Here is a 19,069-nt window from a genome sequence, read left to right on the forward strand (position 1 = left end):
TATGTGTCTGTTTTTGCACCAGCGCCATACCGTCTTGATGATTACAGCTTTGTAATAGAGCTTGAAATTCAGAATTGTGAGGCCAAGAAGTTTTGCTTTTCCTTTTCAGAATTACTTTGGCTATGGGGTCTTTTCCAATTCCATACAAATTTTAGGATTGTTTGTTCTAGTTCTGTGAAAGATGCTGGTAGTATTTTGATGGGGATTGCATTATATGTGGAGATTGTTTTGGGTAGTATATCCATTTTAACAATGTTTGTTCTTCCAATCCATGAGCATGGAATACTTTTCCATTTTTTTGTGTCCTTTTATTTTCCACAGTTTTATTTTCTTTATCACTGATTCACTCCTCTGCTTCATCCATCTTATTTTTATGGTCTCCATTTGTGTTTGCATTTTGGTTATAGCATTTTAAAATTTTGGCATGACTAGATTTTAGTTCTTTTATCTTTTTATCTTCTAGGCCTTTTTCAAGCCCAGCTAGTATCCTTATAATTATTGTTTTAAATTCTGGTTTAGTCATCTTACTTATATCTGTATTGATTAAATCCTTGGCCATGAGTTCTACCTCATGTTCTTTCTTTTGAGGTGTATGCCTCCATCTCATCACTTGTCATTTTGCCCAGAAAAGAAGAGAGAAAAGAACAAGAAAAACAAAAACAAAGCAAAAAACAGAAAAGGAAAAAAAAAATAACAAGAGAAACAAAAACACAAAATGAGAAAAACAGAAAAAAACCTTAATCCTGGGCGTGTTTTGGTCTGCTTAAAAGAATCTAGATCCCGGGGTGCCTGGGTGGCTCAGTGGGTTAAAGCCTCTGCCTTCGGCTCAGGTCATGATCTCAGGGTCCTGGGATTGAGCCCCGCATTAGGCTCTCTGCTCAGCAGGGAGCCTGCTTCCCTTCCTCTCTCTCTCTGCCTGCCTCTCTGCTTACTTGTGATCTCTGTCTATCAAATAAATAAATACAAATCTTCAAAAAAATAAAAAAAAAAAAGAATCTAGATCCCAAAATGAAACAATAAAATAAAATGAGAGTGGACAAAACTATATATACATAAAATGTATATATAAATAACAATTTAGGGGTGCCTGGGTGGCTCAGTGGGTTAAAGCCTCTGCCTTCGGCTCAGGTCATGATCTCAGGGTCCTGGGATCAAGCACACATCAGGCTCTCTGCTCAGCAGGGAGCCTGCTTCCCCCGCACCCCTGCTTGCCTCTCTGCTTCCTTGTGATCTCTCTTTCTCTCTGCAAAATTAAAAAACAAAACAAAACAAAACAAAAAAAACAATTTAAAAATTAGTAATAAGAAAAAAAGAATTGGAAAATATAAGAAAATAAATGAAAAAATAATTAAAATAAAAAGAATAAAGAATAAAAGTAAAAAGGAAGCTCGAGCCTCTCTCCTAGAGCTGATGTTTTGCAGCACTCCATAATCAATAAACTTGGTGTGAGCTAGTTGTTTGTGCTGGTCTTCTGGGGGAGGGGCCTGCTGCACTCTAGATTTGGTTCAGTGGAAATGCCCCTTCAGGGGACAGGTGGGTGGGACTTGGGGGTATGCCTGCTCCGTCCTCCACTAGGTGGCACTGTTTTGCTCTCTGAAGGCTTTCAACACCCATGGGCGGGATGAAAATGGCTGCACCCTGCTCTGTAGGCTCAGAGCTCAAAGTTTGCAAGTCCTACTCTTCAGTGAGCCCTTACAGAAAAGCACTCAATCACTCTATCCTCCTCCCTGCCCAGCCCCAATTTGTCTAAACTCTGTGTTCATCCTGCCCCATGTCTGAGACTTTTTATCTCAGCATGTGACCAAGTGTCAAAACTCCAAATTTCAGCACTGACCAGCCTTGTTGCTCCAGGGGAGGGTCTCACCACACTTGCCTGCCCCTCCTAGGAAAATGGTCACATGATTCCGTGGCAGTTTGCAGTTTATAGCAGAAAGCTGCCAAGACCCGCACTCTCGGATGGTTTCCTGGCTCCTAGGCCTGGGGAGAGCCTAGCATCATGGCACCACCCAAACTTCCTGGGACCTAGGGGATCACCAGACCACCCTCTCACTCCTGAATTCTGCCATTCTTCACCACATGGATACCTTTAATCCAGGCACACTTCCTACAATAGTGAACCTAGGAGTTTGGATTTTGCACTCTGCCACTTCTAATACTTTGTGTGGTAGCCTCAGAAGCAGACTCCCTCTCCTCCACTGTGTCCTCAGCTGTCTCCCCCAAGTGAACTTCTGCACCTCCCACCTTCCAAAAGGTAGTCAATTTTCTCCTTGCAGACGAGCAGTGTTTGTTATTTTAGACCTCCGATTGGCTTCTTGGGTGTTCAGAATAACGTGATAACTATCTAGACACCCACCCAACACTTTAAATATTTCACTCCACTCTTCTTTCTTGTGTGATTTCTGAAGAAAAGTCAATTAATCCTTATTTTGCAACTCGATAGAGAAGGTGTTTTCTTTTTTTTTGGCTACTTTCAAGACTTTTTTCCTTATCTTTGGTTTTATGTGATTTGAATAGGATATGCTTAGGTGTAGCTTTTTTTCTTTTTCTTTTTTCCTCTCTCCCTTCCTTCCTTGGCAACTATCATGGTGTTCTCTGAGCTTTCTGAATATGTGGTTGGGTGGGGAAATTCCGTCATTATAGGTTTAAATATTTCTTTCATTCTTTTCTTTCTTTTGTACATGTATGCTAAATATTTTGTAGATATCCCACCGTTCTTGGATATTTTGTTCCATTTTTTTCAGTCTTTTTTCTTTGTAGTTCTGGAAGTTTTTATTGATGTATCTAATAAACCCATTAGACTAGAATTTATTTTTAATTTTTTTCTTAGATTTGCCATCTCTCTGCTTACATTACCCATTTGTTCTTGCTGTTGTCTACTTTTTCCATTAGCTCCCTTAATATATTCATCATAGCTGTTTTAGATTTGTGGTCAGATAATTCCAACATCTCTGCCATATCTTAGTCTGCTTCTGATGCTTGCTCTATTCTTCAAACTCGGTTTTTTGCCTTTTAATATGCTTTGGGATTTTTTACTGAAAGCCTGACATGATGTACTGAGTAAAAGGAATTGAATAAATAGGTCTTCAGTAATGCGGTGATCATGTGTTGGCGGGGGTGGGGGGAATATTCTCTAGTCGCATGTTAGCTTTTGGTCTTTTAGTGAAGTTTTGCTCCTCAGCTGTGAACTTAACAAGTGCTTCTTAGTTTTTTGACCCCCTTAAGTGGGACAGGATGATTAGAGGGGGCGGTGGAGTTGGGTACCTCCCTTCCCTCAGGTCAGTTAGGCTATTATAAAACCTTAATAGGTTAAGCTACAGTCAAATGGTTTCTCTTGAGGTCAAGTCTTGTTAAGAACAGAATGCTGTGCTGTATTTCAAAATGGCTTTCTCCCTCTTAGAGATAACTGTGAGAACCTGGTAGGGTTCCTGGAGGTAAAACTCACAAAAGTGTTTGTGATCCCCCCGGAGTTTTTAACTCTCAGACTTGTCCACACTTAGCTTCTAGCAATTCATCAATTCAGCAACGATTGATTGGGATAGTTTAGCTTTTCCTTTCCCAACACTGGTTCTCATGGACATTTCTGATCACGGAGTCTTCTGCTTGTGGGCTTCTTCTCTAGTGAGCTGTGATTGTCAATTTTCACCAGTCTGTCTTTTAGAAGTCTCCAGAGAAAATCTTAGCCTCTGAAACTTACAGCTATACCAAACAGTGTACCAGCCTAACTCATGGTCAGGTTAACATAAAGTCAGACACTAAAGGCTTATTTACCTCAATTCTTTTTGTCTAATATGTCTGTGTGACTCTCAGTTAAAAAGGCTGGCTAAATTATATAATGCAAAATCTCTGCAGATCAGATATTTTCATTACTTTTAAGATTTTCTTTTGTTGTCATTGTTGTTGCTGTGATTTGCTTGTTTTGTGACTTTCCTGGTCACATTAGGTAAAGTCTGTATTCTTTGTCATGTAAAATCACTAAGATCTGTGCTTGGTGACCTTAGTAGCTAGGCAATGATTGGACGGAGATTTCCATCAGCCAAGTAGTCTTCTTGTCTTTGTCACAGAGCTCTGTGCTGTGATACACCTTCAGTGCTCATTGTCAGCCAAAGGTGAGAGAAAAAGGCCTTCCTATGTCTCTCCTGAGCAAGCTCACCACCCTGCACACAATGTGTTCTAGCTTTCCAGGAGCACGTCTTGAGATTTTCAAAGCCCCAGTGGACATCTACTTTTCCAGTTTTTGGTGGGGGAGGATGGGTGGGTGATGCCCTAGTGATGGGGCTGCTTCTACAGAGTGGGTTCTGAGTCAGGTCCAATAAAGAAGAGCCCGGAAAACAGAGCTTATCTAGGAAGTTTTCAAACAGCTCGATTAATGACAATTCTCTGGGGATGGTGCTTTTTTGGCAGACTCCAAACCTGCTCTGCCTTGTCCAGTGGCTGGTAGGCTGTCGGTTTCCATAGCTACTGTAGTTATAAGGCTGTTGTTTTCATAGCTGCAGTAGAGCTGGGGGTATGAGGATGGGACTAGGGAGAGAAAAAAGCCATGGAAATGGCAGTTCTTACTGAGATTCATCTGTTTCTCTTGCATAAATGCATAAGGAACCAAAGGATTGTTACAAGCTTTTGGTTAATAGTCACAGTTCTGCCAGTGTTGAGTTTTATGACTTTTTGCCAGTGTCCTCATTGCTTTTATGAAAGAGTGGATTTTTCAAGGTCCTTATTCCACCATTCTAGAAGTGCTTCATCTGTATTTTGTTAATGGCATATGTTTTTGCGTGATTGATTCACTACCATTTGAAACTCCTCCAGTCCTGGTGAGAACCACCTGATACACAAGTATTGCTGAGAATCATCTTGCTGGGAATGTTTTGCTATCACTACCTGATGTTCAATTTCCCTTCATGTCTCTTTTCTTAAATGTAGCTACAAATGAAGAATAAATAAAAGAGGTACTGCCAAGATATAAAAGAATTTATGCTAAATCAGTTAACCAGAAACTCCCAAGGATGAAACTGATTGGGTTGTCAGATCAAAAAAATTGAAAATACTCCACTGTAATCACTTGCAGGTGGATACAGTTTTCCTTCAGAAAGTGTCCGAGATGAAAATACTATGTTACTTTTAAAAATGGAAATCATTGCAAGACTCCATGAGTTATGGTGAGAGCAAAATGATTGCTTTTGCTCTTTTCTTATTTTTAAAATATTCAATAGTCCTTTCTATTTTCTTAAAGACCTTAAGATAAGGTTTTGACTTTATGTCTGATGCTCACTTATACAACATGATTAAACAAATATTTTAAGACCAGGCTGGACATAAAAGAAGTAATTATATTAAATGTGGCAATAACAATTTATCAATAGTTTTAATGGATAGAAGATTATTGTAGTATTTCCTGTGATGTACAGTCTTGCCATAAAGTTGATTGGATATTGTGGATGCTTTATAGTAGATTAGACATCATTACATAAGACACTTCCTATTTATAAGCTAGGAGCAAAGGGAGGTGATAAAATTAAGTGTCTAAGTTAATTCTATAGAACGACTAAATTCAGACCATCACATTTTAGGATGTCATTATTTTAACAGGAAGAGCCAAAGTTCTTTTCTATTCTTTTTAATATTAAAAAAATGTTTGCAGTGCAAGTTAATTGAATAAAAGAATTCTTAGGAATAAATCATAAAAGGTAAGAACGTATGAATCTTTAATATACACATTTAAATTGTCATTTATCAAGTAAAAAAAATCCCTATTTAGAAACACTGTATCAACTTCCATGAAGGTATTTATTCGGTCATTCATCCATCCAATAAATATTCATTCAATTCCAACTATGTGCTAGACGTTTACAATGTAACACTGAAAAGACAGACACGGTCCTCATGGAAAACAGAAGACCCAACTCCTTTCCCTACTCCACCTCCTCTAAAGTCAGCAGGAATCAAGAGGATGCAATTCAAGATAATGTTGTATAAAAGAACCCAAAGAGGCTGAGACATAAAAAAAGGATAAGAGTACGAGACACTTGCTCTAAATAGCACAGTCACGTAAGACCTCTCTGACACGGAATCCTAAAAAATGAAAAGACCAAATGAGTGAAGAGAAGCATGTTACTCAGGCAGGGGGACAGAAGGAACAAAACTCCTGACACTGGAGAGAACCTGAATATTCCATGACCTGAAAAAAAGGTCATGCTGCTTAATAAGAAATTGGGGGTAGGAGACAGACAGTGAGAAAGGGAAGGGTCACATGATAAAGATGGGAAGGAGACAGAGTCCAGATCAAGCCAACCCTCAAGTGATCTTAAGGGTGAAGTTCAGGGTTTCCCTCTCAAGAACACAGTACTTAACATTTATTCACCAAATAAATCAGAATATTTGAGGCTAAATGGCAGAATGGTTCCTTTTTTTGTTAAAAGAAAAACCTTGTTTCCAAAAGTATGTCTGTCAATGAAGCAAACACATTTGCACTTTATGTTTTAGTAAGTGGAAATAGGTGGATGTTCTCTGTGGTAGCTCATAGGACTTCTGACTCTCATGGCCTAAAATATCTTGCATATTTTAATGATGAGGTAATTGGAAATCAAAGGTAGTATTCAGTTTTCCTTGTCACCAGTGCTTTATAAGAAGAAACTCATTCAATCTCTAGAACCCTACATAACTTTTACTGCTATCCCCATTTTAAACACATAGAAACTAAGCCAGGAAGAATTTAAATAACTTGCCTATAGCTGTGTTTTTAGAGAGTGGATTTGGGATTTGAACCCAGCCATTCTGATATCTGAGGCCAGCCTCTGTCCATAACAGCTCTCTGCCTGCCATGAAGTTCATTCCCTATACTCCAAAGTTAGGACTAACCCCACTGTACATCTGGAAGTTTAGCCATTAGCTTATGAAGGGGATCTCCCCTGCCCATATGGTAAAAGGCTAATTTGTGTCAGTGAGATGGATTACTATCACAGTGTAGAGTTTTCAAAAGGTATAGTCGACATACAGTACGCTGTTAGCTTCAGGTGTACATCATAGTGAGTTAATATTTTTAGACATTAAAAATGACCCCCCCAAAAAAATGACCCACAAACACGTGTCATCATCAAAGTTATTACCACTGCAAAAAAAAAAAAATCTTTGGTTTGAAAACCAAGTTAACATTAAATGATGGCCCAGCATACCTACAGAATCTGAATCAGAAAGGTGTCTGTGAGGAGGAAGATGGTTGCTAAGGTCATCTAATCTTAAAATATGCTCTCTCTGGGGGCACCTGGGTGGCTCAGTCAGTTGAGTGTCTGCCTTCAGCCCAGGTCATGAGCCCGGAGATCTGGGATCAGCCCCCTGTTGCGTTCCCTGCTGAGCAGGGAGTCTGCTTCTCCCTCTGCTCCCCCCACCCCCCGAGCTTGTGCTTTCTTTCTCTCTCTGTCTCTCTCTCTCTTAAATAAATAAATAAATACGACCTTTTAAAAAAATATGGTCTCTCTTCCAACCCACTTCATGAAATAAGCTGGAGCAATTCATAAAGAAGATGGCTATGGATATATAAGCTTGAAAGTCAGTGCCTAACTAAATTTGCTAAGGAAGGGAAGGAATGCTATTTGACATGAGCACTTAAAAAAAACCCCATATTGCTGAAATTTCTATTTTTCAACTGTGTTAATTGAAAAGCTGTTTCAATTCAGAAATATGTGAATATTTGAGGAATAAGATTTTCTTGCATAATAATACATAAAATGCATATTTCCAGTATCTTTCAAAACTTCCTATCTTAGAATTCTTTAAAGTTACTTTCACATATCTTTTAAAAAGTTAAATGTTAATTTGTAGACTAGTATATTCTATCAATGAATTTTGCATTTCAAAATGCCTGTGTTAAAATATAACCCATTAAAAGAAGACATTAATTTTCCCTATCTTTTTCATGTGATATGCTGATGACCTTTCACTGGAGAGGACACGCAGTTACAATATGTGAAGAACCAAAAGAAGCCTTTTAGAAAAAAATATGTAGAAACTTCTTGTTTTCTCTGGCAGCAACATTTTCTGTCTTCTAAACGTAAACCTTATTTTCTAATTTATAGGCATTATGACAGATTATTATGCATCTTACTGCTATGTGTTTGTCTTAATATGGTTAGCATATAGAGTTATATCTAGCATGTAGTAGCTGAATTATATTCCAGAATTTTCTTTTACTTGATGATGGTCTATAACAGAATAATTAAAAAGGAGAGAAAAGAGAGAAATAAAAATGAATGATGAAAGAACACAAGAAGACAAAAGTGTAAATCAAAAGCACAAATGTGAATAGTTGAGAAAGATGATAAAAGCAAGCTATATTCTGAAAGGAAATTAGATATATCTCAATTACCTCGTTTTAAGCATAGAATGATGTTAACACAAAATGGGAATTAATCAGTTTCTGAACACTCTGAAACACAGAAATCTTTATAATGCTCTAAAATACTGTCCTTTTATAGCCAGTCATTTCATAATTAAATATGACTTTCCTACCAGGGATTCTTAAAAATATGTTAACATTTAGATTATTAATATTTTTAGAAAAATATTAACATTAACATGAAAATGATGGCATTTTATAAGTACTAGAGGTAGAGTGATACAAGGAAATCACATAGATTTGGTATTTTATCAATAATTTCATAGTTTTCCATTTTTAGGTATCAAAGTCTCACATGACAAATATTGTGTTACTAGGACTGTATTGGTTTGAGAAGTATGATACAGGTATAATAGGCTCAAAAAGCTGTGCTGAGATTAATTCTGAAATTACATGCAGCTAGTAAAAATTCACCGCATCTGTATGTGAGCCAACAGGTAGCGCTAACATATTGGAATTGAAACCATATTATTCCAGGGGATAGAACCCCAGCCCCTAAACCCAGCATTCTAAAACATTCACTGTGAAGTATTTTAGATTCTAGCCATTTCAAGTTAGTAGGAAATCCTTGAATCTTTGCTAATTTTGATACTATTTTAAGTTTTCTACCCTCCGTGTGGTCAACAATTTTAAATAGAAAACTGCTTAACATTCTAAGTTGTAATGTAGTTTGGTACCATTTCAAATATATACCTTGATTAGTATTTAGAAATATATCATATGCAATACAGGGACCCTTTCTTATCACACATGCTATTTTGTATCTAATCTATATTAACAACAAGAAAAAAACCTGTGTATAGTTCCACAAATATTTGATTTACTCTGAAATGTGACCATCACATTTTCCTACTAAAAATAATTCAGAGTTGTTCTTTAGAACATTAACTGTTCAGAAATGGTTTAGATTGGCAAATAAGTATGAGGCATATTTGTGGCTAGAAATACAAAAGATTCGAGTTAACTGTACTTCTTTTTTAAAATCTTTTTAAAAATCTTTTTAAAATTAACATATAACGTATTATTTGTTTCAGGGGTACAGGTCTGTGATTCATCAATCTTACACAAGTCACAGCACTCGCCATAGCACGTACCCTCTCCAATGTCCATCAGCAATGTCCATAATTGTATTTCTTATAAAGGTAATCATCACTGCTTTTCAAACTTCATATGATCCATTTTTAAGAACAGCTTATTAACATTTTGCATTTTGTTTTTCCATTTGTCATTTCAAAGAGAGTTAAGAAGTATTATAAAATTATTGTGTTTTAAAACAGCAACAGTAACTGATTTCAATAGACACAGTTAGCTCCATTATTTAAGGAGCTTGATTTGCAAGTAAGGGCAGTAGCTATTTCTAGTGTGTACAAAGCATACATTTCTGTACAATTTTCATGAGGAAGAGGTGGGGACAGCTTGGAGGAACCTGCCTCCAGAGGTAGTTTTGACTAGAAAGAAGCCGGGGGAACCGTAGAGGAGTAGCAATTGGCGAAAAATAAAAGGGGTGGGGGGATGGCCAACAGCTTGGATTGGCACAAAGTCAAGCAAGGTAAAGTGTGTGCCCAGGACAGAAAAGTGAGCCAGTTCCTTACTGCTGCGGGACCTCTTGTTTATCTGAAGCTATAAAATGAGATGTCTTGTGCTGCAGAATTAGTCAAACGGATATCTCATGTAAAATAGGAGTGAACTCAGAGCAGAAAGTTTCAATGGCTTCAGTCATTCAAGAGCTATTTATTAAGGACCATTGTGTAAGGCACTGTTCTAGGTATTGAGGACACAGCAGTGAACAAAATGATAAATTCACTCAGGCCACTTATTACCAGTAAGGAAAATATTAAAGACTGACCAGAAAAGTCTTCCCCCAGTAGATGAGCAGGGTAAGGACTCAGAAGTGAGGCAGATAGCTCTGTGTTTGGAGGAAGAGCTTTCCTGGCCAAGGGCACATCAAGGGCAAAGGTCCTGCAATGACAGCATCCTGATAAGTTCCATGACCAACAATGATGCCCGTGGGGCTGAAGCAGTTAGTGAAAGGGAGGACAATAGTCAATTAGGTGAAAAGATAACAGGGGTGCAGGTCACGGAGGGTGTTTGGATCATGGAATATACCCTTGGAGGCAGACATGATCTGATTTGCTATAAATCATCACCATGGCTGCCTTGTTGAACATATTCTGAAGCTAGAAAGGTGAATGAGGACACCAGCACATGAATCCAGGGAGTGACAAAGCTGGCTCGGATAAGAGAGGTAGCAGCAGAGATGGTGGCCAGTAGGATGACTGGTTATATTGTGAAGCCATAGCCAATAGGATTTGCTACAAACTAGCTGTGGGGTACAAGAAAAAGAAGTCCAACACAACGACTGTTTTTAGCCTAAGCAAATAGAAGAAAGGAATTTCCATTAACTAAAAAAGAGGTAGTTTGTAAGAGGAGGGGGCTTGGGAAGAAAGTCAGGAGCTCAGTTTTGGACTCTTGGACATCTGTGTAGAGACGCCAAGAGGCTGCTGAATGTATAGGGCTTTAGGGCAGAGGACAGAGAGCAGAGAATGAAGTATGAGCATGCTCAGGACTTTGATGACATTTAAAGTCATGAAAACGGATGCAATCACATGGGGAGAGGATGTAGATGGAAGAGAACAAATCCAAAAAGTGGGTCAGGGAGGACTCCTCCTTTAGAGATCCAGGAGAAGAAGAGGGACAGGTGAGCCCTTGAGAAAGTGGCAAACAGACTGAGAGCCAAGGGTGCTTGCCACATTGCTCGGGCCTCTGTGCACTGTGGAGGAGCTGAGTCCTTCCACACTCACACCAATAAATACCCCTGGGACTACCAGGAGGAATAGGGGCTAAATGATAAAATGATGACAGTGGCTCAGCTTTATGGGGGGTCACATGGGCCGACCATGGCATTAAACAAACACAGGAAGTCAGAACTATTTTTATCTTTATTATATACACGAGAAGCCTATAGTTTAATGGGATTAAGTAACTTGGGTGGGGTCACACCACTACATGTGGTGAAAACTGGATTCACGTTCAGGCAGCCGGTGTTCAGAGCCAGAGGAAGCTGACAATTAATTGAAACCAAAATTAACAACGCTGATCAGGATCATGGCTTTAGTGTCAAGATAACTTGGGTTCTATCATTCACTCATTAATTCTTTGGACTTCGGGCATGCCGTTAATCTTTTGGGGCTTTAATGACCTCAGCGGTAAAATAGGTCCACTCTACCCTGCCTGACTACACAGCATCCAACAAATGGGATCTCTCCTTATTCCTGGGAATTATCCTTGTGTATTCCCTCCCTTACCACCCCCAAAGCACTCAATTCTCAAGTCTCATTGACTCTATCTTCTGTGGCTTGAATATGTCTCTTTCTTTCTATCCGCCACTAGTTCAGGGTACCATTCTCTCATTTCTGGGTTTCTTTTCTCCTAACTGATTTCCCTGCCCCTTTTACTCCAGTCTTTTCAAACAGCAGATGGAGTGATCTTCCTAAAACACAAATCAGATCAGGTCACCTACACTGGTAAAAACCCTTTAATAGCTCTTCACCCTCAGGATAGAGCAGTTGGGAGGTCACTTCTTAAAGCTTTTCTGAACCTGGACTGTGTTAGGCTCTCTCTGTACTTGCCACAAAATGGCACATTAGGAAATGGATTGATATTGTTAGTTTGCTCCCCATGCCCTCTAGATGAGTGTAAATCTCTACAAAGGCAGAAGTATGATCTGGTCATATTGCCATGAATCCCCAAGGTCTAGTACAGGGCAGTAAATATTTCTTAAAGAACGACACATGGTAAGTGTTAGTGATAAAATGACACAAAGTATTGTTGGATGAATGACATGTAGTATTGTTGGAAAAAGTTAAGAGATGAATAAAAAGGAGGATGTCAAGGCATAAGCCATTTATTTAAATTTAGTCTGTATAAGGCAGAAGTGTCAGTGCTTCTAGGATGGAAAACTAGGGGTGCTTTGAAACCAATGTCAAGATTGCAATTGGTAAAGCATAAGAGAGAGGAGGGAGGAAGAAGAGGAAAGGGGGAGGGGGAAGTGCTATTACATGAACAACTTTTGATCCTAAGGCTGTGTGAGAATCTGAAGGTCTGGAGCCCCACACACCTGCTCTGATTCTTTTGTTAGGGATCCTTGTGTTTAAAAGGCAGTATAGTAAAGCAGGTGTGATCCTTGGTTAAAAGACGGGTGGCTTAGTACCACGTCAAAATACAAGTAGTTTAGCACCCCCTACACTCTCTCCTTTCACACAAGCATTTGGGTTCCATCCCCCAGGGAGACATCTGAAAGTGCCACCCTGCTTTATAAAGGAAAGGAGAATTTAAGACAGAGACCACACTAGTCAAGCTTAGAGACCCTTGGGTAGTGGTAGTTGTGATGACAAAGAGGAGCTGGAAATGAGTGACATGCCCTGCCTCCTGAGATTGGTGGGGATGGCTTCCCGTGTGTATCCAAGCGCATCCTCTTGGAAGCCACGCTGCATTTGAGGGATTCTGTGTTTCTCTGGTGCAACTTGCATGTTTCTAGTTTTTCCCCTGGGTGTTTGCCTGGTGGTTGGAAGGACCAACCAAGGCGGAAGCACACAAGGTCCAAGGACCAGCACTGGCATTCCCTAGGATCATTGCAGATGCAGAATCTCTTTTGTAACAAGATCCCTAAGTGATCTGGACACAAGTCAAAGTTTGGGAAGCGTTGTTTTAGAGGACAGTCAGAGGAAAGCAAGACATCAGTGCCTCCAAGTGTGGTCCCTGCAACAATACCATCAACATCACCAGGAAACTTACTAGAAATGCACATCCTTCGCCCTAACTCAGAACTACTGAATCAGAAAATCTGGGGTGGGGCCCAGGAATCTGTACTGTAACAAGTCTTCTATGTGATGAGGACGTTTACGGAGGTCTGAGAACCCCCAAACGAGGCAGACTGCCAGTAATCAATTAAGTGGCAGTGGGCATGTGGTGCAACGGGAGGGCTCTGTCCTGTCAGGAGGCGGGGTTTCTTGCCAGCTGCGATTAATTAGCTGTGTGACCTTGGGGAAAGAACTTGACTAATTGACCGGATCTAGTTTCCTCCGCTGCAAAGAGAGTAAGTTCTTTGGCGTAAAAGTTGTCAAATTGTAGTTTGCAGGGGTCCGGGTGGCTTAGTGAGGGCCCTGTTGGCAGTTTGCTTATTTCACAGTTAAAAATAATAGCACACATGATTTTTTTAAAAAAGGCAAAAACGTATTTTGCTTCAATACATGTAATGATTTTGAAATGCAAGGTATGAATGCTATGGAAATGTGTCTACACATCACAGCGCATCTGCTATGAGGTCTGGGCCGAACAAGGCTGACCAGTTCACCCCAGTTAACCCTTAGTTAACAGGGTGCCGGTAATTTCTCTAATGTGTTTACACATCATTTACATCTTACCATTTACATCTGTTATTTTCCCATTTTTCTTTGTTGCAGTTATACTGTACTAGAACTGCAATTTATAAAAATCGTTCCACGGCTCATAAGTGGCTCATTGATGCATAAAAGTGCCAATACAATAATTACATAACTGCTATTTCAGAATAGGCCTGTGGATGTAATGAATTGCGCTTTGGGGTGAATGTAGGATTTGAACCTCATTATATAGGGACAAATGAATCTTCAGTATCAGGAATTTACTCAAACAGTAGGAGTATGAATATGAACTAACAAGATAATCTAAATATTTTCTCTCACTGTTCATCATGTTGTCTGCTAAGAAAATCTGAGGATATGCCTTCACGTTTGTTGCTTTCCTTACCGCCAAAAAGGGTAAATGCCATACTCTATCCAGAAAGCTTGGGTATACGACACAGAATGTCACACATCTAGTGACATATAATATCTGGGTGGAAAGGAGAGAAAACTCTTGGCAGACTGCTTTCTGTGTTGGGTAACGTTTCGATCTCCGTGACGTGCAATGTGGAAGAGAAACAACACATGTATGCTGCATACTAAGTTGGATGAAACCGTTAAAAATGCAAAATAGAAATCTCCTCTGTGAACACGTACCTAGTGCCTGTAGGATGGGGGGATGCTCAATGACTTTTTATTCTGTTCTCCACCTGCCACCCGTGCCATATAAGAAGAGACTTGTCATTTAGCCGATGCTCATTTCGCTTGCCAGATGTAGACGTGGAGAAGGCACCCGGTGGTCAGTGCTGATGGAACAGGGCGATGTCAGAAGCCCAAAGGGCACAGCTCAGGGAAGGAAAGGTTGTTGACCTGCACACTGCTGCATTCACAGTGGAAAGGACATGCAATAATGTGCCTCCTGCTCTTAATTCAGCACTGACGACTAAAATAGCAATTGTGGATATGATTAAATTATGGCCACGGAGTGAACACATGTTCGGCGGGGAAGAAATGGCAAAGAGTTCAAGATTTTTCTTTTCATATTAAATCACTCCAATTATCCATGGCAAGAGTGCTTATGTGATTTTTAAGTTATGTTTATTGAGGTATCATTTGCGTGCCATCATAGGACTGTCACTAACCACGGTAGGGAACATTTCTACCACTCCCCAAAGTTCCCTGTGCTTCTTCGTATTCAACATATCCCTTTCATCCCCAGTTCCTGACAATTACTGATCTCTTTTCTGACCCTAGTTTTGTTTCTTTCCAGAATGTCATATAGCATGCACTCGTCGGGGCTGGCTTCTTCTCCATTATATGTGAGATTCTGGCTGGAGAATGAGATAAAAGACTATTCAAAAAAGGCAGTAGGGCTTATTTCTTTGGTTTCATGTGGTAAGCTCAAGAGCGTATCTTGGGAATTTACTTATATCTCCAATACCTAAATGCATCATATCATAGCCAAAATGCTAAATTTGTCAAGGAGATCAACTGTGGAACAGATGCCTTGATTGACAAGAGTCTGACTCTTTCCCACAATGTAGCTGTTCTTTCACTTTCCTTTATTAGGTTTTAAATTTTAATCCCAGTATAGTTAACATCCAGTGTTATATTAGTTTCAGGTGTACAATGTAGTGGTTCCACAATTCTACACATTGTTCAGTGCTCATGATGACAAGCCTAAGTTTTTTCATTTTGGGGGGAAAGAAATCAATGATCTTATTGGTCATTACACACACACACACACACACACACACACACACACACACTATAACTGAGTATTAAGAATGCTTTCCAGAGCCCCTCAACAACCAGAGAATGGATTAAGAATCCATTAGCTGGGGCGCCTGGGTGGCTCAGTGGTTAAAGCCTCTGCCTTTGGCTCAGGTCATGATCCCGGGGTCCTGGGATCGAGCCTCACATCGGGCTCTCTGCTCAGCAGGGAACCTGCCTCCTCCTCCTCTCTCTCTCTGCCTGCCTCTCTGCCTACTCATGATCTGTCAAATAAATAAAAATCTTAAAAAAAAAAAAGAATCCATTAGCTATCATCTTTCAGGTTACTTATTCAATCTTACAGTTTTTGAGTGTGATATGCATTTGATAGTAAATGGATTTCAGTGAGAATCCTGTATATAACTTCTTGGTTTACCCATGTTCAATGAGAATTTCTACAACTATTTAGACCAAAAATCACCTGCCACCATTTTTATCTTGAGTTTCATGCTCCTATTTTATCCATAGTTTATAGAACTTACTCAGTTTAGTTTTTCCTTACTGTATGTTTGTATCATCATGATTATTTTTATTATCTTATGTGCCAGAGACTTTTTGTATAATTAACATGGCCCACGTTGTTTTCAAAGAAACCAAGAATTTCTTTATATTTTTAAGGCTGTTTTCCTGTTTCTATTTTTTCCCCCTATATAAATAAATAACCTAAATAAATGAAGACTCTCAGTTGAGATTTTCAGGAAATCACCCAACTACAGGCTGATCCAATGAGTTGCCATGAGAAATTGAATATGCAAATCATTTTTACATGCACATTTATGTAGGAAAAACACCTGCACATCTGGGTTCCCAGCAGTCCCTGTTGATTAATATGCATGTAACCCAGAACTGCCCATTGCTGGGTGATAAGAATTTTAAATGCACTTGGCTCCTTTTCAAGTAAATCCCTGGGTCTTCACTATGCAACTGAATGTGCCAGGTTCGATGCTCATTTTATATTAAATAAACTTTCTACCTTATGAAAGAAGCTGGTTCATTTTGTATTCAGTATGTTTTTGTTTTGCTTTCTGTTTTCTTTCTTTTCTTTTTTTTTTTTTTTTAACTTTGGGAAAATAATGACTCCAGTGAGCAGCAAACAATGGGCTATCCATTGTAAAGAAAACCATCTGGTAAACTAGAATGTTTTAGGGAATGATTAAAAAAAAAAAAAAGTAGGGGAGATTGGCTCTTGCCAAGCAACAGCTGAAAGCCCAAATGTAACTGAAAAACATAAGCCAGCTGGCCAGGTTGCCCCTGATGAATGATTATCTCCTTTTTGTGGAGTACTTATAAAATTCAAATTGTACATGGAATATTTCACTTGGGCATCTACAAAACCTTGGAGGGAGGCAGCGAGAAGTAGGTTATATTTTGAGGCCGAGAAATCCTTTTGAATACGTGGAAATAAAGGTCAGAAGTAGAGTTGAATGTAAGTCATTTCCTTTGATCATGCCTCTGCAGCCATGTCTGCTCGCTCTGCTTTGGCAAGGGTTAGCCTCGGTATTGAGATCATTTATTCCCTCTTCACTGGAAACGAAAGCTTTAACCTATAACCTTTTGATTTAATAACCTCATTTACATTTTAGGGGGTCTTGTTGTTGCTGTTGTTTTGGTTTTTGTAAATAGGTAGTCAGGGATCTCCAAGAAGAAAATCTCTCTGAAGTTCAAACTGGTTGCTGTTACCTGCAGGAAGGGAGTTACCAAATAAAGTAGGTCTAAGAGGGGCACCTGGGTGGCTCAGTGGGTTAAGCCTCTGCCTTCAGCTCAGGTCATGACCCCGGGTTCTGGGATTGAGCCCCGCATCGGGCTCTCTGGTCAGCAGGGAGTCTGCTTCCCCCCTCTCTCTCCGCCTGCCTCTCTGCCTCCTTGTGGTCTCTCTCTGTCAAATAAATAAATAAAACCTCAAAAAAAAAAAAAAAAGTAGGTCTAAGAAATATTTACTAGCTAAGCCTGACACCTTTTATGATAGTACCCCAGAAAACAGTTGCTGTGATTGTGTTATTTTAAAAAAATTACTCTTTTCATCCTTCAGTAATACCCATTTATAATCTATCATTAAAACTGCATTAGTATATGAAAATATTAAGAGAATGTGGTTTAGACCCATGTCAGTTTGGGGAATTATGTTAAGTTCTTATGTCAAACGTCACATACCCAATTTCATTTGCTTAATTTAATCCTCAAAACAACTTCATGAGATAAGTAGTAGTGTTTTGATTTTACATATGAGGGAAGTCAGACTGAGACAAGGGGAGTGAGTTGTCCACCTGTACCCACCTTTTCCCTCCCACCCTGCCAACCAAGGTCTTCTTTATCTTGTCCCTTCTTCCACTCATTTCACCTTCTAACTGTTAAACATATTTTTTTGTTCTTCTGAACACAGGCAAGTGAAGGAAAATTCATGAAGAAAACGGGTCAATATTGAGTAAAAAAAAATAAGAAGTCCAGTTAAAGAATATGAAAGGAGATGACAAGATCAACCAAATATTCTAAAAAGCTAGTTCTAGTTTTCTAGTTTTTGCTTTACTGGTTTTGCATCTCCAGTAACTTTTGGTGGGACTGCTTTCACATCACTTCTACCACCCATCTATAACCACACTCTTACTTGTGTCAGTGACATTCTCCCACATCTGACACTATCAGTGCAGACAGTCTACATTCAGATCACATCTTCTAGGTCACCTCATTCTTCCTGAGTATTCAGTTCTTTGTTCCATATTAAAATCTATAATTCTTTCTGACCCCTTCCAGCCACCTTCTTAATTTTTTTTTTCACTGTTCACTGTCTACCTTTGAATGTGTCTCTCTTCAATCACTACCTTGCAAATATCCTTAACCTCCTTGATCTCTTGGTCTTCCCTTATATCTGACTTACCAAAACTACATTTGGACGAGTCCCAGAGTGCACCACCCACGTACCAAGATTACTGAGAAGCGCTAGGTGGACAGAGCTGTGCGGACTGGGGCCAATACAGGTTTATGCTCGCTGACTTCAGACAGCTGGTGTATTTCCTCCAACAGTCCTATTTATATTCTTATTCCATACCCATTTTCCATAGCGTATCAACATTCTCCATTCTTGGTAGGTCTTCAATTGCCTATCTCATTCATCTTATCCTATGTGATATTTCCCTTTCCTGAATTGCACTGTCTTAGTTGGGGTCCCCTTAAAACTGAAACTTGGGGTAATACTTAAATGCTAATGCTTTCCAGGGACATATAATTCCAGGGCAGTGGGAGTGGGAGAAAAGAAATGTGAGTCAAGGAAGGATATAAAGGAAATACAGGGTGGTGTGTCACTCAGCTGTCCATTTCTTCACTGGATAGAAACAGACATAGTCACCTGCTCAAGCAGGTTACCTCTTGAAAGGCTGTACAGAATACAGGTATTTCAAAACAGTCCAAGAGAAAAAGGAATTAAGAGGGATATTACTAATCGTTCCCGTTAATCTCACCTCTCACTGGCCAAAAGTTGCCTCATGGGTAGCTATCTCCTCCATACTTCTCTCTTGTGGCACTTAGTGCATTTTCA

Source organism: Lontra canadensis, unplaced genomic scaffold, assembly GCF_010015895.1.
Source record: "Lontra canadensis isolate GAN:19392208 unplaced genomic scaffold, GSC_riverotter_1.0 scaffold34, whole genome shotgun sequence".
NCBI lineage: Eukaryota > Metazoa > Chordata > Mammalia > Carnivora > Mustelidae > Lontra > Lontra canadensis.